Source organism: Taudactylus pleione, unplaced genomic scaffold (genome assembly GCF_031769625.1).
Source record: "Taudactylus pleione unplaced genomic scaffold, aTauple2 ptg000066l, whole genome shotgun sequence".
NCBI lineage: Eukaryota > Metazoa > Chordata > Amphibia > Anura > Myobatrachidae > Taudactylus > Taudactylus pleione.
The window spans coordinates 20,560,170-20,583,968 of record NW_028284468.1 but is presented as its reverse complement, the minus strand read 5'-3'; the positions used below and the strand labels follow the sequence as shown (position 1 = coordinate 20,583,968).

At 43.7% G+C, this 23,799-nt stretch overlaps 2 pseudogenes; one reads left to right on the top strand and one right to left on the bottom strand.

The window, feature by feature from the left end:
* The first annotated feature begins 10,441 nt into the window (after nt 1-10,441).
* The window catches only part of LOC148534521 (ectonucleotide pyrophosphatase/phosphodiesterase family member 7-like), a 55,280-nt pseudogene continuing 41,922 nt past the window's right edge, over nt 10,442-23,799 (top strand).
* On the bottom strand, nt 16,333-16,450 carry LOC148534522 (5S ribosomal RNA; annotated as a pseudogene).

The window sequence follows — 23,799 nt, the reverse complement described above, 5'->3', positions numbered from 1 at the left end:
ATGGAAAGAGAACAGTAGTATACAGTATGTGCCAGATTGCAGAGCTGGGCATATCTCACACTGCATCCATCTCTGTAATGGCACATGCACCAGGTGTATGGATAGAGAACAGTAGTATACAGTATATGCCAGATTGCAGATCTGGGCATATCTCACACTGCATCCATCTCTGAAATGGCACATGCACCAGTTGTATGGAAAGAGAACAGTAGTATACAGTATGTGCCAGATTGCAGACCTGGGCGTATCTCACACTGCATCCATTTCTGTAATGGCACATGCACCAGTTGTATAGATAGAGAACAGTAGTATGCAGTATATTCCAGGTTGAAGCTAGGAGACACTAGTACAGTTTACAGTATTTGCCTGTTTTACTGCAGGACGATCCACTAGGGCAGTGATAGCCAACCTGATACACTTTGGGTGCCACATTGGTCGGTTATCTAAACTTTATTAGAACCACACATGGGAATACTGTGATAAAGATGATGCTATGTAGTGCTAGTATGATGGGGATCAATGACAAATGTCAAACTGGCCTTTATTTGAAACATACTTTTTTATTCATATACTATACCAGTGGTTCCCAAATTGTATTGAACCACAGGGCCCTAGAGTATCAGCATTGTTTTCATGGCACCTCTAAGCCAAAAGTTTGTTATTGATAAATTCAGAAATGTAGTAAAGTGAAGTAAATTGTGCTGACCTGCCATCCTTAGGTTGAGTTATGTGGTGGTGGACATGTTTTTACTTTTGTAAAAATGACATTGACCATACATAATTGATTTGCTGCTGGACCACCAACCTTAGGCACCCCTGCAAGTGGCGCACAGTTTGGGAACCACTGTACTATACTATGGCACTCATTTAATGGCTGGCTATTCTTCTCTGGTCGGATGGCCACACTCCTTCCAGCAACTGGCCACACCCCTTAGTGGGCTTCTGTGTTTGACTTCCAGTGGGTGGTGCATCTAGATGGCCACAGTTTCCTGGAGAGCTATTGGCGGATGGGACTCAGTGCCTTTGCAGGTGAAAGTGATATATGTAGTCTCCTGGGGGATTCAGTATGACTTTCTGCCGGCCGCATCCCGACAGCGGCATCCTGGCAGAGGAGGAAATCCTTATCATCCTGAGGTACGTATAAACTAACCTAATACCCCCCCCTAACCCTCCCTTAGGGGTGCCTAATTCTAACCTCCCCCCTAAGTGCCTAACCCTAATCCCCCCTCTAAGTGCCTAAACCTAACGCCCCTTCTCCGCTGCCTAAACCTAAGTCCCCTGGGGGGTGCCTAACCCTAACCTCCCCCAGGGGGTGCCTAACCCTAACCCCCCCTTCCCCTAGCCTAACCCTAAGTCCCTCCCGGGAACCCTAAACCTAACCCACCCCCACGACTGTCCACGCCCGTCACCTGGCTTACCTTCGATCGGTAAGCCATGTGTCGGGCTCCCAGCGTAGCAAAAATGACAGGCGTCGGGATTTCAACACCTGTCATTTAACCCTTGCCGGGATTATACAGTGAAGAAGCTGGCTGTCGGAATTCTGTCCATCTACTTCCTAACTGTTTCCCCTCCTGGGGGACTCTGATTGCAACATCTCCTGTGGAAATGGGCAAATCTTGTTGTTCCTAACTGGTGGCTGCAGAGAATACCTCTTACTTCCATAATTTTGCTGTGGCAAAGCCTCGGGCCAGACTACCTAATTGTCTTCTATCTGTTGGATCCCTGGCTCCTGGCTCTCATTTATTTCAGGACTGGAGATCTTCATGGCAACGTGAACGCGAGGTGAGACCTATTTTGAATATTTCCCCTGCATATGTTTTTGTGCAGTTTTTAGAGCTTTTTTGGGGGCTGCTTGAGGGATGTGAAGTGACTTATGTGCCCCTGTACTGTGAAGGGACGAATGTCCTGATATAGGCCAGGACACTGGGACTTGGCTGTGGAAGTAATCAGGGTTAACACTCTGTATGGAACTCTGTATGGAATATACCAGGGACTATATCAGTCGAGCAGAGACATCATTGGCTGGAAAGAATTGTTGAAAGCAAGTATTTCCAAGGACATAATTTGTTTAGGAACTTTCCTTCTTCTGCATTTAAATAAAAAAAATTTTTGTATTGTTTGACTCACAGGGATATATGCTAGCTATGCTTATGTGTATATAGTTCAGCAGATATTAATTAGTATCTAATAGAAATCACATAGTTATTTAGTTATTGAATTAATACAAAGATAAATAGTAAAGGGATCACTATTGTTGTGCACGAATGTAACAATGCTCTATGGACCAGAGCTCAATTAGCATCTTGATAGTATATTGGTACAGAATTGAATTTTGTTTAACCCAATCACTATCTATCACTTAAAGAAGAAACAGAAGATTATTGATACAAAACGGGTGTTTTTTTTTCTGTCACTGTATTTAGAATTCAGTGCATATACACTTTTTCTCTGAGTTTTATAAGTGGTAGAAATTTTAGGACACCATTCTCAAACAGTTGTGGCCCAGATGGGCATGGACAAATATGTATCCAAAATACAAAAACAACGCCTCTCCGCTCCTATTGATTCTCACAGCATGGTTAAAAATAGAAATGTTGCCCCTAAACAGGGCCCCTCTCCCCTTAGTTATCCTCAACAAACAGGGGAGTCTGCTACAAGCTGTCTTATTTCTACTGTTGAAATGGCAAAGCAGATATCACAAATTGTATTGCCTATGTTTGATAAAAAGTTGGAAGAAAAATTAGATGCAGAATTAGATCCTATCTAAAAATTGGTAGATGCAGCTCTAGTGAGGCTTGAAGAGCAGTCAAACAGAATAGAAGAAGCGGAACAAAGAATTAGAGTAGCTGAGGACACACTATTGCAATTACGTAATACTGTGGATACACAGGGCCTGATTCAGTGCCGGACGATATTTGCGGCCGGTCGTTCCAAAAAAGGGGCCGGCTATATAAATTGAGCGCTCGCTCATTGCGGTTTGTTGACACCTCTATGTCTGAGTGAGCGAACGAAAAATGCGCTCGCTATTTTGTAAAGACGCCCCTTTGCCGCTCGCATCACACGTCATTTCCGGTATTTATTTGATTAATCGTACATCGAACGGCATCTGAACTGCTCGCAGTGCTTGTGGTAGGTTTTTCCTACCGCAATCACTGAGAGCAGTTCAGGCTAAAAGACAACCAAGTGACGTGGTCAATGATGATCCTTTACTAATTTTGCACACCCATTAAACGCCCTTTTTACCGTTAGGCACGCTGCGTTCGGATCTCCACTCCCCCGTTTTCAAGCACCTTCCCCTGTTACCACCCACAAACGGTACATTCTGTCAATCAAATTAGCAGCCCCTCACTGTTTTGCGAGCGCTCGATTTCCGACCGCAATGACTGGTTTGTGCATGTGCATTAAGACCCATACGCATGTGCAGTTGTGCGGACATTGCTCATAGCAAATGAGCGGCCGCTTACGAGCGGCTCTGAATCAGGCCCACAGTCTCATCAATTACAACAATATGCTGAGAAGTTGGACGACCTTAAAAATAGAAGTCGTCGCAATAATCTCTGCTTTATTGGGGTCCCAGAAACAGTAACGAATACAGACCTTTTTGAGTACATTGGACAGAGGATCGTGCAGGTATTAGACCCCCCCAGAGGACTTTCATAATCCCTGCATTGAGAGGACTCATAGAACAGGGCCAAAAAGGTCAGGGGGGGAGGGAACCAAACCATGTCCAGTTTTGCTCAGGTTCCTTGACTTTAAGGTAAAGGAGCAGATATTGGGGGCCTACCAATGAAATGGGTAGCTAAAGATAGACATCAGAGAATACTGATATTTCAGGACTACTCTGTGGCCGTAACACAAAAACGCAGAGAATTTATCCCCATCTGCCGCTACTTGGTCGTCCATCAAAAAAGATTCACCCTCCTATATCCAGCCAAGCTGAGGGCAAAAGAGAATGGTCAGACACATATGTTTACTGATCCCAGTGAAACCACGCAATTCTTTAACTTAACGCCCTCGCACTAGGGATCTTTGGCGGTTTCTAATTGAAAGTATAGTCTTTAAATTATTCTATATAAATATCTGGGATTTTTGTATAATTCTAAACAGTAAATTTTTCATAACTGAAGTTTTAAACAATTAAATGGTATTTCTAAATAAGTCCATAGGTTTTTTATGTCTCTCGATTTAGTATTAAAACTGGATGTGTAACGCGCAGCCGACTTTTTAGTTCAATGTCATAGGAATATGTCCTATTATTGACTTTTTATTATTATGGTTCATTGATATATCTGTTGGAATACCATGGTCACTGGTTAATTGACCAGGGCCAAGCAGAAGGTCAACAAGGATGGAAGACAATTGAAAAGGGGCTGAAGTATGGTTCTAGCAGCCTTGTTGTTTTTATTGAAGATTTGAAATTTGAATGCAGTAAAGGTAACTTTAACCAAATGTACAGGCAAAGGTGCATGCGGGATCTTGTTGCGTGTCATAAACTGGGGTGTCCACCCGGGGGCTGGGATGGGTTGGGCTCTGTTACTAAGTTTAACTTCTTGTGTTTTCAATTCCCTGACCAAGAGTAGGGTGACAATATCTCCAGCACTTAATTCCGCAAGGCCAAATACAGGCATACAACAAATTACAGTGTCCTCATGGAATGTCAGTGGATTAAATTCTCCGATAAAACGCAAGAAGGTTATTCAACATATTAAACATTGTAACGTCGCGACATTGTATCATTGATGTAACCACAAGATTAACCTCAATTAATCTTGTGGCTACGATGTAGCGGTTCTCACCATAGACGTCTATGGGGATTTCTCACCATAGACGTCTATGGGACACAGGCTGGCCACATTCAGCTAATCAGGGAGCTGCTCCGACGGAGATGCTCCCTGAATGGCTGGCGGCCCCTTAACTGACGGGGCACATGTGTGCCCCGGTCATTTACGCGGAGCAAAGGTATGTGTACACACATACCTTTGCTCAGTCCGTATGGATCAGGTTTTTTTGCGTTTTTTTATTATAACCCTTGGATTGCCTACTTGGAGAAGAGGATGTGATCGACGCATAGGAGAGGTGAGGATTTTTTTTTTCAGGTACACCCCTATGGATTACTTCGGATACTAGGTGAGTATGTGTGAGTGTGAGTGTGAATGTATGTTTTATTAAAATTATACTTTCACAGTGTATGTTTGTTTATTTACGTATTTCTTTAGTTGTGGAACTACAAGTGCCAGCGGCCCCGTAATGCCCCGCATGCTGGTATTTGTGGTTCTCCAAATACCAGCATGCAGGGGAGGCTTGCTGGTACTTGTGGTTCTACAACCAAAGACAATATGGAAACTTTAATTTTACACTTTACACTATCAACCCGGCACCCACCGCCCTAGGGTGCCGGGGATAGCCCCGGGCTATCAGTCTAGGTCTGGGGTGCCCTGGAGAGGGGGACCCCTTTATTGGGGGGGTCCTCAACTCCCCAGGGATCCCCGGCCTGGACTGACTAGCAGTCAGGGATAATGCTTTGGCCGGGGAAACCGGTGAAAGGTTTTCCCTGGCTGTGGCATTATCCCCCTGCTAGAAAGAGTTTGGTGCTGGTTCTGGAATTTTCAGGGGACCCCTACTCGTTTTGTCCCCTGATTTTCCAGAACCAGGACCAGCTCAACAAAGCCCTGTGCTGGTTCTTAATATACAGGGGCCCAGTACGCATTTTGGCCCCTGTATTTTTAGAACCAGAACAGGCTTTATAAAGCCCGGGGCTGGTTATGCTTTTGGGGAGGGGGTGCACGTTTTTTTTTTTTTAACACACACAGAAGCCATCACGGATCTCACTGATCTGTGATGGCTTCTCTAAAACTCGCACCTTTTAATGCTACTCACATTAAAAGGTGTCAGTTTACATAGTCCTAAACTCGCCTGCACTCGCAAATGTAGTAGCCTCGAGCTGAAAAGTTCGCAGGCTATTGAATTTGCGAGTTTCAGTACAAACTCGCACTTTTTAAAAGTGCGAGAAAGTACGAGTTTGTACTGTTACTAAAACTGACACCCTATTACATTTGGCCCAATATGTTTTTATTTTTTTTCCAGCTCCAGAACTTGGGCCCAGAGCACAGATTGATGATGACTTGAGTCGGGCAGCACTAGGTTGCATTGCCAACTTGCTAGACCTTTGGGCCCAGATGGATGCAGCAGACAGCACTAGGCCAGATGGATCAGCAACAGCCCAGATGGACACAGCAGACAGCACAGTGACAGCAGTAGCACCAGCCCTGATGGATCAGCAACAGCCCAGATGGACACAGCAGACAGCACAACAACACCAGCCCAGAATGGATCAGCACCAGCCCAGGACACAGCAGACAGAACAGGAAACAGCAGACAGAACAGCACATCACCTCTCCCTAGCCCTACACTACTCACCCTCCCTGTTCAGTCTCCACAGCCGGAGTGAAATGGTGCCCGCCCAATCCCTTATATAGAGACGAAAGCTCACGAGCCGTGAGATTTCATCTCTATGGTTTTGCCTCAATTTGAGAGATCCGAGTAAGGTGGGAACATCTGAGCCGGCTTGGTTCCGAATCGGATCTACAAAATTTCGGGTGGGTTCGGATCTCTGAAAACTGGACCCAGTCATCTCTAATTTAGACACGGTTATTGATTCACAAGGAAGATATGTATTAATTGATATTCAAATTTATGATACCAGATACACCCTTCTTAACATCTATGCTCCTAACAGTGCCCAGGCTATTTTATACCCAGATTATACAATTGATATTAAGTAGGGAGACTCCTAACCTAATACTGGGGGATGACTTTAATGCAGTACTTGATCCGTATTTACATAGATCGAACATGGTGACAACAACTAGTCTAGCGTCTAAGAATTTTAATTGATTAATAATGGAATTGTGGGTTGTAGATCCATGGAGACTTTTTCATGAAAGGATAGGACATATACATTCCATTCGGGAGTTCCCCAATCTTTTTCACGTACTGACTATATTTTATTGGCTGACTATGGCCAGCCATTAAATAAGCGCCATAGTATAGTAAATGAATAAAAAAAGTACCTCTCAAATAAAGGCCAGTTTCACATTTATCATTGATCCCCATCATACTAGCAGTACATAGCATCATCTTTATCACAGTATCCCCATGTGCGGCTCTACTAAAGTTTAGATAACTGCCTAATGTGGCCCCTAAAGTGTATCAGGTTGGCTATCACTGCCCTAGTGGATCGTCCTGCAGTAAACCTGGCAAATACTGTAAACTGTACTAGTGTTTGCATTCCCCTTGTGCACCCTTCATGCCCCAGTGTGATACTGTATCTACCTATTGCTGGGAGGATCAGTAAAAGGACTCAATCTTGCAAGGAGTAAAATTATAATGGGAAACAAAAGGTCTGGTTCAGTGATGGGTCAATCAAGGTGACATATCATGGTTATCAGTGGATTGCTGCTTCCTATTGTCCACCTACTGGACTTGCAATACACAAGTGTCATGATTGAAAGTTATTGTATGGTGCTTGCATTGTAAATACTGAGCCTGCTGTTGTATCTCATGACTGTTTTTTTCCTTTTAAACATGTTAATGGACCCGACTCTCTCTCTTTGCACCCTTGCTTTATATGGTTCTCGTCTCTGCAATGTTGTTACCAGTGCATCTTCAGTATTGTCATTATTTCATGTTACTTTAGTTCTGTAGCATCGACCACAATATCTGGTATATCAGTGAATTCCAGTTCTGTTTCTTGTGAATACGGTATTGTCACTACTGATACTTAGTTACCTGCATTACCTACATAGATTCATAGTTCACCCTCCCACATGTATAGTCTGGTTTTCAGTCACTAAGGCCTATCCTCAGAATGTAATATACATACTGTAAATGTCTGTACTTGTGATCTTAATAAAGTCTTCTCTGTTCCCCCAACATGAAGTCTGTGGTGTGAAGCAGGGGTATATCTACCCATTGGCCAGGATGGCACCTGCCAGGGGCACCATCCAAGGAGGGGTGCCATCAGGCAGTGCCACACACGGCCGAGGGGTAGAATCAGGCCAGCACTACCAGGACTGCAGTCCCGGGTACGCACCCGGCTCCTGCCCCGACCAGTTGTTCATGGCTGGGTAGCCGTTAGCACTTTCCGGTGGCTGTCTGTGTGAGTGACGTCATCATGTCATGTGCGTCGCATTGCTTAATTGAGGAGCCGGTCACAGACTGAAGGGGATCTATACACATACCAGAAGATATGCCTGGTAAGTATGTGTGTGGGCTTTTGGGGCTGTATGCGAGTGGCCAAGGGTTAGAGAGACAAAAGGTGGCTGGCTTGGGAGACAGGAGCATAGCTGGGGAGACAGAAGGGGGCTAGCTGGGGAGACAGAAGGAGGATGTCTGGGGAGACAAAAGGAAGGTAGCTGGTGAGACAGAAGGAGGGTAGCTGGTGAGACAGAAGGAGCATGGCTGGGGAGACAGAAGAGGGGTATCTGGGGAAACAGAAGGAGAATGGCTGGGGAGACAGATGGAGGTGCTGGCTGATGAAACATGTGGGCTGGCTGGGGAGACAGAAGGGGGACTTGCTGGGGAGACATTAGTACATTAGACACAAAGTACTTATTTATTGTATACTGTAATTATTCAGAAATAATGGGGGGAGAAGGGCGCCAGTTCATTATGTTGCCAGGGGCGCTCGGACCCCTAGATACACCCCTGATGTGAAGCGCACCCTCCCTGCAAGGCCACACCTCCATTTTGGGCAGGCACACATCCTGTGTCTTGTCTTCAAACTCCCAGAAGTTGGGAGGTACGAAAGTAGGTGCAAGGGCATATCAACACCCAAGTGGGCCCATGTGCAGCGGTCTCCTCCTCTGAGCAACAGGCACCCCCAAGCCCCGTACCTTACCTTGTGCCTGCAAGTGGGTCCCTCCTCCTTCATGGCACCATCTTCCCAATGATATTCTGGATGCACACAAGAGAGCAAAGGATCTGCATAGTGCCAGAGTCTTCACTTTCACTGCACGCACCATCTTCCCGAAGATGTCATTGGGAAGATGGCATCACAGAGGAGAAGGGACACGCTTGCCAGCACAAGGTAAGTGTACTATGGGTGCAGGATGTGTGGTGCTGGACCCCTCTGCACCCAGGGGCCCATGTGCACCCATTATAAATATGCCTGTGTAGGTGTTCACTCAATCCTGATGCTAGATTTTGACAACCTCATCTGCATTGGTAGACCAAGAAGACCTGCCCTATTCATAAGCTATCCCGCCAGTGTAATTAATTTATCTAACAAGGTTTTAATAGTGCATGTTGCCATCATAATTATTTCCCATAAAGCAATGGTTTTGGAGATAATTATTTTTATTAATAAATCTATCTCACTTAGCTTATATGAATGCATTGCCCCAAGCAAAAAATATTTAACAGACTTGTAAAAACAAAAAAGAACAGATTGTATTTGCACCCCTTGCAGCGGAACATGGCTTGTTACAAATGCAAATTTACTTGTTTTTATTTTTTGCTTTGCTTCCAACTCAGAATCAGTCCCACACTGCGTATGATCAGTTATTTGCTTTTGGTTACAATTTGTAGGTTACATTCAATGAAAAAATGCATTCTTAATAATCACATAAGTTCAGTTAGCACCACTTTCCATGAGATGTAGTTATGAGATCAGCGGCCGCGATGTCGCCAGCCTAAATACCGATGGGGGAATCCCGACAAGAGATCTAAGATAGGTGTCGAAACCGACGCCTATCTTAATCCGGATGCCGGAATGCAGAAGGATGCCAGCACAAATGAGGTAAGTCCAGGGCGCCCAGCTGTTAGCCGCGAGGGGGAAGAGAGTTAGGTTTAGGTAGCATAGCGGGGTTAGCGTTAGGTTTTGGGGGGGGAGGTTAGGGTTAGGCTCCTCTAGGGGGGAGGGTTAGAGTTAGGCACCACTGGGGGAGTTAGGGTTAGGCACTAAGTGGGGAAGGTTAGGTTGAGGCACGAAGGGGGGAGACTTAGGTTTAGGCACTAACAGTGATGGTTAGGGTGCAAGGTGGGGAGGGTTAGGGTTAGGCTACAAGATGGGAGGGTTAGGGGGAGAAGGGGGAAGGGTAAGTATACTTACCTGACTCCTGACGGGATACCAACCATCGGGATGTCGCTGTTGGTATTTTGACAGGAGGCATCCCGACAGCCGGCATTACATAGGAATTCCATTTTCCATTATATCAGTTTATTCACAAATCTAATTTATTTATCATCATTTGCAAATAATTATATATTTTATTTTTGCCTCGGTCCCAATTCGATAAGCAGCACAAGAAAATAACATGCAGCTAAATCACTATCTGGAGTGAGCTTTGGCCTGATAAGCAATTGATAAGACATGGACACAAAGATTTTTCAGTGACATAATCAAAAGATTGGAACGGCAGCTTACCATCCACACATCACCATGAGAACTAACACTGCTGTCATATTATTTTTCATTTTTTTCACAATAATTTTCTGCAAACCTATATTTAGGAATGGAAAAGAATCCGTTAATAAACTGCTTCTCATCTCCTTTGATGGATTTCGTTGGAATTATGACCAAGATGTTGATACTCCACAACTGGACTATCTGTCAGAGATAGGAGTAAAGGCAAAGTATGTTAGCCCACCATTCGTAACAATGACATCCCCCTCCCACTTCACTACTATAACTGGTAAGTCTCAGGAGACAAATAAGGGAATTCTACTTTCATTGTTCTGACAAAAAAGCTGCCAATAGGTAATATTTTAATTGCTATAATCCATGCAAATATCAAACAAAAATAGTAAATTATTATATTAAATAAAATGTGTTAAGTTTGTTTTATGTGAACAGAAAAATGTAGTGTCATTTGTAATAGAAATGCACTGCTATAACACTTATTAAACATTGTTTTAAATTCTGATATTCTAGATCTGGAGATATAGGGGCTGATGTGAAGCTGCCTTCAAGTCAGCCACAATTGCATTCGCATGGCATGTACGAAACTAAATGCGGATATTATGAGTTGTATGCGTCCTATGTGACCTCACTACCTCATTCCATGTTCATGTTGTAATAGCAATCATCATTATCAGATCTGCACGAGTCTATACCTACTAGAGATGAGAGGGTCCGGTTCTCCCAAACTTTGCGATCCCGGCCAAGATCCGAGTCTGGCTCGGGTTTTCCCGCCTAACTCGGATCCCAAAATGAGGCAAAATTTCATCATTCCGCTGTTGGATTCTCGCGGGTTTTGGATTGTATATAAGCCCCTCCCCATGGTGATCGGCACCATTTGCTTGCTGAGTCCCGGGCTGTCAGGGCTGTGCTTCGTCCAAGAGGGGCTGTGTTGTCCAATACAGGATGGCAGTGCTGAGCTGTGTTGTCCAATACAGGGGTGTGCTGCGCTTGTCTGTGTTGTCCAATACAGGGGTGTGCTGTGCTGGGCTGTGTTGTCCAATACAGGGGGGTGTGCTGTGCTAGGTTTTGTTGTCCAATCCAGGCAGTGTGTGCTGTGCTCTGTCCAGGTGGCTGTGTATTTATCATTGCTTTGCTAATCCAGGGATGTGCTGTGCTGACCATCAAGGGGTGTCCAGGGTTGTACTGTCCATCTATTGTGCTGTCCATCCAGTGTGCTGTCAGCCCAAGGGATGTCAAATAAAAAAGTAACTTTAAGTAAAAAAAAAAAATAAGTTAAATAAAGCATTTAGTTAAAAATATTTTTTTGTGCTGCACCCCACACCTTGATGCTGCTGGCCATATTGTGAGTGATACTGTAGTAATGTATAATTCGTAAAGTACTGTAAGTGACACTGTCGTTCAGTAATACTGCAGTGTAATATATTCATAAAAAATATTGTGACACTGTAAGGGATAGTGCAGTGTATTCATAAAAAATATTGTGACACTGTAAGTGGTAGCACAGTGTAATATTCAACACGTATTGTGACATTGTATGTGGTAGCGCAGTGTATTCCTAAAAAATTTTTTGACACTGTAAGTGGAAACACAGTGTAATATTCAACACGCATGTTGACACTGTAAGTGGAAACGCAGAGTAATATTCAACATGTATTGTGACACTAAGTGGTAGCAAAGTGTATTCATAAAAATATTTTGACACTGTAAGTTAAAACGCAGTGTAATATTCACATATTTTGACACTGTAAGTGGTAGAGCAGTGTATTCATAAAAAAAATTACACTGTAAGTGGAAACACAGTGTAACATTCAACACGTATTGTGACACTGTAAGTGGTAGCGCAGTATATGAAAAAAAATATTTTGACACTGTAAGTGGTAGCGCAATGTATTATTCATAAAAAATATTGTGACACTGTAAGTGGAAATGCAGTGTGTTCATAAAAAATATTGTGATACTGTAAGTGGAAACACAGTGTACTATTCACAAAAAATATTGTTTTACTGGAAGTGGTAGCGCAGTGTATTACTGATATAAAATATTGTGACACTTTAAGTGGTAGCGCAGTGTATTCATAAAAAATACTGTGACACTGTAAATGGAAATGCAGTGTATTATTCCTAAAAAATATTGTGACACTGTAAGTGGTAGCGCAATGTATTCATTACAAATATTGTGACACTGTAGGTCATTAATAACGCAGTGTAATATTTAAAATTGGTACAAATTGACGTGTGTGCTGTACCCCAATTCATTCATTTTTGTTAATATGGAGAATGATCAGTTGAGAGGAGAGCAGGAATCACATTCTAGAGCTAGAGCTCCTGCCAGTGCCACCAGTCATGATGATACTAGTCCATCTACATAATTTACTAAAGCCGATGGGCATACAGGGCTTAAGTCAGGGCATCTAAAATCAAAGAACCAATTTTTTACATTGGTAAAAAAAAAAAAAACATCAAAGGGAAAGTTATTTGCAGAAAGACATAAAATTGGAAATATGCCTTTCACAACATGAAGTGGCAAGGAAAGGCTAAGGCCTTGGCCTTTATTTATGACCTCTTATGATGATGAAAGCCCTTCTCCCTGTAGACATTTAAAAAAAAATTAAATAGTTAAGGCACAGGAACCAACTGTGCACTCAGATATGTCACAAATCCCTGAGGAGAGTCTAAGTGTGTCAGCGGGTGCCATGTGTGAGCCTGACCTTTCCAAAACTGTACTCAAAGAGGAGCCTCCTTCTACCACTTGTGCGTCCTCTGCAAATGTGGGGATGAGCAAGTTAACATGCTGACATAGAAATTGAGGATGCTTCTGTGGAAGTGCACCAGGATGAGGAGGATATTTCTGTAGCTAATGCTAATAAGGATGTTGATGATGAGAATGCTGATGATGAGGTTGTTGTTGATGAGGATGTTGTTTGTGTAAATCAGGCCACAGTGGAAACAGTTGTTGCCCATGATAAGGAAAAGACCATTGTCATGCCTGGGCATAAAACAAAAAAATCCACTTCTTATGTTTGGAATCATTTCTACCCAATTCCAGACAACAATTGTCAAGCCATCTGTACACATTGTCATGCCAGAGTAAGTAGTGGTAAGGACCTTAACCATCTAGGAACCTCCTCCCTGTTACATCATCTACAGCACATCCATTCAACATGTTTGCAAAATTCACAAACTTTGGCTAAAAAAGTAACAACAAGCAGTCCAGCATCAGCTAGCTCCCGTCTCACTGCTAGATCCAAGCACCTGGCATCTTCACCACCAACACCTTCATCAACAATATCCTCAATCATGATCGGAACTAGACCTGCATTCAATTTGATTAGACTAACTAAGTCCTCCCCTATCCTGTAGTCCTCAAAAGAATCCTTGAGCTCTACACCTGCTGATGCTGCTGCTGCGAGTGGATCTTCATCCCTGGAGGGGACCAGGAAGACTACTAGTAGTAGTTCAAAAAAACAATTGACTCTCAAACAATCCTTTGCAAGGTGGAGCAAGTATGACAGCAGTCACCCAGTTGCACAGCGCATCACTAATGCCATTACATCTATGCTGGTATTAGATGTGCGTCCAATATCCGCCATTAGTGCAGTGGGTTTTAGACAGTTAATTGAGATGCTGTGTCATCGCTACCAAATCCCATCTAGGTTCCACTTCACTAGAAAAGCAATTCCCAGCCTGTTGTACCCACTGCCTACAAGTAGAACAGGGCAAACACAAGATTACATGACTGTAACAGCCCACTGGGTGGGTGTATTGCCATCAGCGGCACCAACAACAGCAGCAGCTAAGAAACATCAGCTCATTCAAAGGCGGGCTACTTTGAGTTTCACCAGTTTCACTAAGAGGCATACTGCTGACAACCTCTTAGAAAAACTCAGGGAAGTCATGGCAAAATGGCTTATTCCGCTTGGACTCTCCTTGGGATTGTGATTTCTGATAATGCCACCAATATTGTGAGAGCATTACAGCAGGGTGAATTCCAACACCTCCCATGTTTTGCTCACCCAATCAACTTGGTGGTGCAAAAATGTTTTTAAAATGACAGGGCCATGCAGGAGATGCTCTTTCTGCGTATCTTGCACATGCAAGAAATGTTGATTGAAGCAAGACGTAGTTACAAGGTGGAACTCCAGTCTTTATATGCTTCAGTGGATGGAATGAACAGCAAAAAGCCATCCAAGGCTACACAACTGCCAGCTTGAGTCAGGTAATTCCCCTAATTAGACTGTTGGAAAAGCAGCTTGATAAACTGAAGGAGGAGCTGAAACTAAATGATTCTGCTAAGCATGTCGGACTTGTAGATCAAGTCCTTTATTCATTTGCCAGGATCCAGGGTTTTGGGGTGAGTATTTGGCAGTGGGGCCCCTGGGGTTGTTCTGGCTGGACCTTTCTCATGGCATCACCACTTCTTTCAAATAGAATCACTTCTCTAATTGTTTGTATATTATTTATGTCATTTTAATTCTTTCACATTTCATTAACACTTATTGATTTATCCTTACACATCTATTCTTTACACTTCACTATCACCTTTTTTCCCCTTTTCGTGTGATGCCCAGGGGATGGTCCTTTGCTGGAATTTTTTGGGGTGCCTTGCTTCTCGGACATGAACCACGTAATGTTAGGGATGCCAGTATTGAGGAGCCTTGACAATTGGTCTGGTGCTTATTCATGTATTTGCAAATGTATGTAACTAATACCTCTGAATCTCTATTATCATGTAGGATTTAAGTATTTTTGATTTTGCTACAGTGTGCTGGGGGCAAATCCTTTTTTACTGTGTTCAGGATCCAGGGTTGTCAGGATCTTACAATTGGATTAATAAATTTGGCAACTGTGCTGGATCCTAGGTTTAAGTCATACGTCATGTCTTTCATACGTCATGGCTTCTTGAACACAGATCTAAAGAGATACAAAGAGCTGTTGGTAAGAAAATTGTCACCCCAAGCGGTACGTGATGCAGCGATGGCTCCTCCTTCAGTTTCTCCAGCAAGTGCGGCTGCCAGGGAAAAACTAAACTTTCCCCAAAAAAGACCCACTGGTGATGCAGATGAGTCAACACAACCAAGTTTTGACATCTGGTCGTGTCTAAAAGAATTGCCTACAATTAATGAAATCTCTACCATGACTCCTTCTGATATGATCACCATTCAAAGAATGGTTGAGGACTATTTTAATTATAACATCCAAATAGGCATGTCAGACAGTCCATTTCACTACTGGCAGGAAAAAAAGGCAATTTGGATGCCCTTGCACAAACTGGCTTTGCTTTACTTGAACTGCCAACCTTCCAGTGTGTACTCAGAAAGAGTTTTCAGCACAGCCGGGAACCTTGTCAGCGATCAGTGTAGGAGGCTACTTCCCTAAAATGTGGAAAATATGATGTTCATCAAAATGAACAACAAATTTCACGAGGAAAACCTTTACCACCAATTATATCAAAAAATTACAGAGGCACCTGAAACTGTAATGGTGGATTCCAGTGGGGACGAATTAATATTGTGTGACGATGATGTACACACTGATGAGGGTGAGGCTGATGATGATGGCGACAACATCTTGCCACTGCCAAAGAAGAAAACAAGAAGGGATTGTAGTTGGGGCACTCTTGAATCAAAATATATAAAATATAACGTTTAATAATAATTGTTCAAATTATACAGATCTCCTTGCTATACTGGAAGATTTGAATGGATATGGCTAAAATATTTAGAAATACTCTCGGTAATCAAACTCCTACAACATTTGTAATAGAATTCTGAGTATCGTATTCATACAATGTGACAATTATGTAGGGTAATGATTCCCATAGTAACCCTGAGGTTAACAGACTTTTAAGTATTACCAATTGAGCACAATGCTGTGTTAACGCTCTATCCCAATCCACCTCTTATGTGTCCCAACCTACAGCACCTGGTATTCCCAGGTGGTCACCCATCCAAGTACTAACCAGGCCCAATACTGTATAGCTTTCAAGATCAAACGAGGTTGGGAATATCCAGTATGGTGTGCTGTAGGTGTATCACTATTCGAGAGAGTCTGGATGCCCTGGTGTACACGTAGCAATAGTATTTGTAGGACTATCTCACATGAGGAGTCCACGTTGTTTAAATAAATAATACAGCATTTAAAGAAAGTATTGCTCAAGCGTACTTTAATTGTATCACAGGTAAGTCATAACCATAATGCTCTAATCAAAATATCACATATGTATAATCTGATATTTGTGCAGTACAAGGTTACATATCATGTTTTAAATTATATATAATGCAACAAAAATAATAACCGCATTCAGGTGTCAATAATGCTTATCCACTGTTATATATGCCCAGTGTCGGACTGGGGCATGAAGGGCCACCAGGAGAATGCAGTGATAGAGGTCCATATTTAGGGGTGTGACTAGCCTCTAGAGGGGGTATGGCCAGCCTCCACAGAGGCGTGGCTAACTATTAGAGAGTGCATGGACTGGGCTTCTTAAAAATGTATATATAGTGAATAATGTTAGTGCATGCATGATAATGTACCAGAACAGCAATGCATTGTAGAAAATACACCATAGTCCCGTGCTGTATAATGTAACATATGTATAATGTTTAGTTCAAGTGCACAGTCTTGAACCTGATCCCTAGAGGAAGGGGTGGGCCCAAAGGCAGTGGGACCCACCAGGGGATTCCCCTGTACCCCTGTGGGCCAGTCCAACTCTGTATATGCCTGTCCGTATCACAGCGGACTTAATCAGAAATACGGACAGTTCATATGCTGCCTTACACTACTAAGAATGGGAAGTAGCATAGCCATATTTACTAGGGATGTGCACCGACCCCCATGTTTTGGTTTTGGATCTGTATCTCCTTCAAGGTTTTGGATCTGGTTTTGCAAAAACACCCTCAAGTGTTTTGGTTTTGGATCTGGATTTTTTAAATAAAAAATAGATAAAAAGTTTAAAACCAGCTAAAATCCTGTAATTTATGCAATCCAAAATCTGAAATTCGGATTTAAAATCCGAATTCTGAACCGCAGTAAGATCAGAACAGCTTAGGAGTTAAGAACCGCGACTCGGGTTTACCCGGATTCACGAAATTCGGGTGCATTTGGATTTCTGGAGAACCGAATCGCACATCTCTAATATTTACAACCAACTGCAGATAGTGATCCAATAATTTAATTAAGTACTGTTAAAAGATCTTAGAAAATTGTACCTGCACACGTAGAGCAGGAATGCATTAACCATATACTAGACCAACGTGGCAGGTGCCTAGAGCGCCAGTGTTCGGGGACATAATATAAATAGTTTCATGTTTGTTTTATTTTATTTACTTCTAATTTATTTGTTTTAATGTTGTATATCGTAGTTCAGTCGGCACTCCCAATAGATAATGGGCTCCGGTGCTCTGGTCCAGAAAGTATGTAGCCGTAGATAAGAACAGCACACGGAGGCTTATTATAAGCAAAAAACTGTGTATTTAGCGATGTTTTGGGGTGCAACCCCCTTTCTCAAACCCACACCAACAATAATAGATGAACAACATACAACTTACCCCCCTAAGTAGTGAGCGGTCCCGACTGAGCCGTCCTCCACCTGAGTCCAGAGTCGGAAGTTGCTGGTCAGGGGCGTATCTGGTTCCAGTCAGCCCGCATCGCTCGGCAACCAGCGGCTTGTTTTCCATGGTACAAGCCCATACTGTGCAGCCGTGATCATTCCCTCTGCAGGCACATCGGTCTCTTATAGTAGCCTACCGTTTTATTTTATTTGCTTCTAATTTATTTATTTTAATGTTGTATGGTAATTACCAATAACCCTTTTAACCTCAGTAAATATGATTGAGGAGGATTTGTATGGTGTACACAAGCAGATATCTCCAATATCTGCTGCGGTCTTCCATTTTCACTTACAAAAGCAGCCCACAGAATTTGGCAAGCTATGGAATTCGATGCATTCCTGAGCTTGGTCCCGGTAGCTAAATCCATTTTCAGATGACATTAGCCGCTGTAGTCTATGGGCTATAGATCACAAAAAGCTCATGGAGAGGGATCTATACACTCTTCATTCACGCATACGTGATCAGCATTAGCGATCCCTTCACTTCCATTCAGAGCCCCTGTCACTGTGGGTGTTTTTTAATACAACTTGGACAAAAATATTTTTTATTGCCGCAAATAGTGGCGATATGAAATTATAATTATCGGGACTAGAACCTGATAATTAATAAACATGCAGCCTCAGGGCCCCATATTAATGTATATATAAATTCATACAGTATATATATCCATCACACACCTCTCCCTCCATACAGTATACAGTATATATCCCCTGACAAAGCACTCCCTCCTCACTCATATCTCCCCCTACACTCATATCCTGCCCTCACATAGCTCTCCCTTCCTCACACAGACATCACACACAGATCCCCCTCTCACACACAAAGCTTTCCATACTCACTCAGACCCCCCACAATTCTCTCCACCCTCACTTAGCTCTCCCCTTCTCACACAGCTCCCCTCAAACACACAATGCTCCACCCACACAGAGCCCCTCTCATACAAATCTCCTCCCTCACTCAGATCCCTCACCTCACAGAGACCCCCATGCACATATACAGTACAGCTCTCCTGACTCACCCAGATCCCTCAACACAGCTCTCTCCCCCCTCACTCAGCTCATCTCCTATCGACATACACAGGGCGCTTCACACTCACATAGCTCCCCCCTTACACAGATTGTCTGCCTCCTCTACACCAATGTCCTCTCCTTTACTATCACAGAGCTCAACTCGCTGCAGAGAGGATTACCTGCTGAGCCTGAAGTGCATAGAGCAGTGATTTTCAACCTTTTTTAACTCGCTGCACACCGAACAAGATTTTAATATTGCTGGGGCACACCATTAGTCCTCCCCGGGGAAAAAAAGACACACATTGGCCCCCATGGGAAAAACACACACATTGGCCCCGACGGGAAAAAATACCACATATTGGCCCCTCAGAAAAAAAGCACAGACATTCATTGGCCCCCACAGAAACACAAACACACACATTGCTGCCCTTACAGCAAAAAATGGCCCCTGCAGTAATAAAGAATTGTCCCCTACTGTAATTGTCCCCCATAGTAATTACACTCACGTTGGCCCCCACAGTACAGACATTACACACACGTTGGCCCCCACAGTAATAAAACAAACACTTTGGCCCCCACAGTAATAAAACAAACACGTTGGCCCCCACAGTAATAAAACAAACACTTTGGCCCCCATAGCAATTACACCCACATTGTCCCCCACAGTAATAAAATATATAAAAATGCACTGGCCCCTACTTTGAAGGCGCTCTGTTCTCCTCTCCCTCCTTCAGCGGCAGCAGTTTATGCAGAGGGAGTGTCAGAGTGCCCGTCTTTCTATGTTACGGAGCATTGGAGCTGGAGCAGGAGCAGCTTTGACCTGGGTGGGTGGGAAGGCAGGCGAGGAGCAGCACTGGGCAGGTGGTAAGGCGACGTGACATGCGTGACCTATGAGTCATAGGTTGTGGGTCGCGTCGTGTCTGGGTGCCTGGTAAATCCCAGCGCTGTTCAAGTCTGGTAATAATGATTGCAGCAGCACACTTGGGAACTCGGGATCGGATCATCGCGGCACACCTGGGAACCGCTCGCGGCACACTAGTGTGCCACAGCACAGCGGTTGAAAAACGCTGGCATAGAGAGATCTGTGCCCGCATACTGGGGGTGTGGCGTGTGCCTAGTGGGAGCAGTGAGTGCCGCTCCGCCAACACCATGCTGCCTGTCTGGAGGCCCTGTTCTCTCAATATGTTTCAAGCCCAGCAGGTGATCCTCCCTCGCTCCCCCCGCCCCACCCCCACCGGATACCTGTGCGGGGCCCGTATGGCAGAATCAGATAGACTGTTGTCATCACATACTTCTGGCAGTTGAAAGACGGACCTTCACACTGAAGCAATAGAGGAGGTTCCCCCTTCAGGGCTGCTGCTACGGATCCAGCGCTGGATTAATTTTAAAATATCCACATTTGTGAGTGTTTCTCAATTTACATTTAATACATTTTGAAACTATGGAAGTGGTCTATTCAGTCCATTCTACAGGTGACAAAATTCCTGAATCTTTTCGTTTTCTTAGCTCAGCCTCCACCCTTGGTAAAATATAATTTGGTACAGGTAAAGTTTTGTAAAATTTTGGAGTAGCTTTTTCATCTAATACTATGCTGGCTTTAATTTACTTGAGTTTCCCTATCCTCTTTTTTAAATATAGGTTGAGTATCAGTTGACAATTGATTTAATTTTGTAATTGTAGTGGCATTATTTTACTATAGACACTGACATCTACAATGTTTTATTTGATTTTCAGTCTTTTTGAATTCTCCTTAGTCACGACCATGGAATGATGGGCCTGATTCAGACCCACTCGCGAGCGGCTGTCCGCTCGCAAGTGGGTCGATGTTCTGCACTGAGCATGCGCACGACGGAGGGAGCTCCGTCGTGCGCATGCGCCAGACGCGACGAGCGAAGGATTTTCCTTCGCTCGTAGTGTCTCTTCAAAGGGGGCGTGCTGTCGATGTTGACTGACAGCACGCCCCCTTTGGTGGGTGTGCCGGGGGCGTGCCTCCCTGACGGGGGCGTTCCCACGGGAACGCCTCCCGTCAGAAGCCGGCCCACTGACATCACTAGTGATGTCAGTGGGAGTGATTTTGGCTCTGATAGAGCCAAAATCACTCTGGAGCTTGCGGTTGAAAACCTCAACCGCAGGCTCCGGCTCGCAGTTTCGATGGTCGCGATGGTCAAGACCATTGCGGCCATCAAACTGCACGCTCGTATAGGCTGTGGGTGGTGACCCACAGCTATACGAGCGTCCAGGAGGACGCTCCATTTTTTAGGAGGGCGGCCCTCATTCAGAGCGTGCGCTCTGCTCAGAGCGTACGGCTCTGAATGAGGGCCCATGTTCCATAATTTTGTATTATATATGAATAGATTTTGTGCTTTTTCTTTGCATTTCACATCAACTTTAATTTTTGTTATAGAATAACTCACATGTATTTTCTTTCTGTCATCTTATGTACCTATGAAGGCTTATTTCATTCACAGGGAGTATGCCATTTAATTGCCTTATTATAAATTCTGAGGTGCATTCTCTTTCCATGCTGTATCACTTTTTATAACATTTACTTAATTCTTTTATCTTTATTTCTTTATTTTTTATCTGTAAGAAAACAGTGGCTGGCGTTCCATATTCTATAAAAAATAAATAAACAAATTAAAACGTAGAAAATGTTTAAAAAAATCTAAAAGAACAAAAATGGACAAAATACTGATAATAAAGCATTTTTGTTATTTATATGCTTCACTATTGTGAAGCATCGCAGAGTCTCCTCTTGAAGGCATTAGCTGGCGATAGTCTTAGCCAGCAGGTGGGCTTTGATAAATGAACAAAATCCTAGGTGCATTTCTTAATTTAATAAAATAATAAACTGTACTAAATTCACACATGCAAATGCAGTTACAATGTCCTCTTACCTCCAGACATAACTGAGACCTATCCCAAAAGTCAGTTTTGCCAAATTCCAGTACACAGGGATCCCTAACAGTGTCTGTTTTTCAGGTTTTCTCACTCTTGGAGAGATGTACTAAGTGGAGAGAGAAAAAGTACCAAACAATCAGCTCCTGTCATTTTTCAAACACAGCCTGTAACACAACAGTAGGAGCTGATTGGTTGCATGTTCAAAAATGCAACCAACAGATAACAGATGGTGGCCAAACTACCACTTCAATAGCTTCCTGCATCAGCCCCAACCCGCCCCCCCCGCCCCGCCCCCGCCCCACTGGTGACGAGTACTCACCTCAGTCCCAGTTTCACTCCACCCGCCGGCTTCAGACCAGTCAGACAGTGTTTCTCTGAGTGTGAGAGACGATTGCTCACCAGTTGATGCGTGAGCAGCAGCAGCTCTGCCCAGACCGGGCAGTTTTGGCGTTGCCTTGCCTTGAGAGCTACTGCTGGCTGGTGCTGTGTGTGCCGCTCAGCCGCTACCGCATAGACTGAGTCCCGGACCTGGAGGACCCGTCCCGCCGGTCTCAGCCTCATCTGGAGACTCTTCTGCCAGCCTGAGCCACTGCCTCTGTCCCAGAGACTCCCGACCCGGCCACAAGCTCACCCACCCACACTGCAAAGGTAAGGGTTGGGCTGCGGCTGAGCTGCGCAGCATAAATCAAATGACTGCACAATCCTAGGCTATAATTATAACCCGACAAAATCTCACTATGACTGGGCATATTGCTGCAATAATACCATATCATACTATGATATGGAATAAGCCTGTTGGTAAGCCTGATGGGCATGTAAGGGACATGATGAGATGATATCAGATGAACATGTGTGGGAGGTCTGATGGGCATGCAGGAGGGGTTAATTTTATTGGCCATTTAAATTTTTTCCTCGTGAATGGGTGGGTAGGGTCCCAGTGTATTGCTTTGCCCAGGGTCCACACTGCTGATAAGACAGCCCTGATAACGACCCACAATCAACGATCGCGGATCCATGTAGTATCCTGGTCGATATCGACCAGGTTGACCTGCATGCACGGGCGATGGTCGATAACGATATCGACCATAAGTGCCCGTGCATCGCAGGTCGTTGGTGGGCAAAAAATGCATGATATGAATGATAACAATATGATCGATATTGTTATCGTTCATTTCGTCCATTTTAATCGTACTGTGTGTACGCACCTTAAGAGATCAATGAAGAATTTAACATATGCCTGTTTGTGGAGCGCACTTTACGCATGGTCCGGAAATCAGTGTACACAGTCGCATTTCCACTTGTGACTAAGAAGGCATAGCTTGACTGTAACAGGGAAGTCTCACATAGGCAAGGTACAGTGTGATGGAACAACAGGCTTGGGTACAAGAGTATAAGTGCATGTTTCAGGCATGTCTTTTGCACCAATTAATGACTGGTGCAAGTGTGCCCTGATGATAATGGTTGTGAAACTCACTGAACAGATAGGGGCGATTCAGAAACAAAGATTCATATACAGTATGTGAATAAGTGCTTTTTTTCCTGTGTGCACAAAGTTGGAGCACCTGCCAAGTTGTGTTCAAGTCTCCATCAGTTCCTTAAAGTATAGTGCTGATTTATCATACAGAAGAACATCGGGAAAAACTTTGCTTCACAATCATAACAAATCAGACCACATTTATCCCCATATCTGTCTCTTTGCTTTTCGTTTAAGTTTCCTGATTCTACCAAATAACTTCAGGCATACGCATACAGTTTCTTCCACATTAAATCTGCAGATCAGACTGCAGATAATTTCTTTTGTTGAATTTGTTATTCAAGAGATTCATAATTGCTAATTCCCTCAAAGCAAATTACAC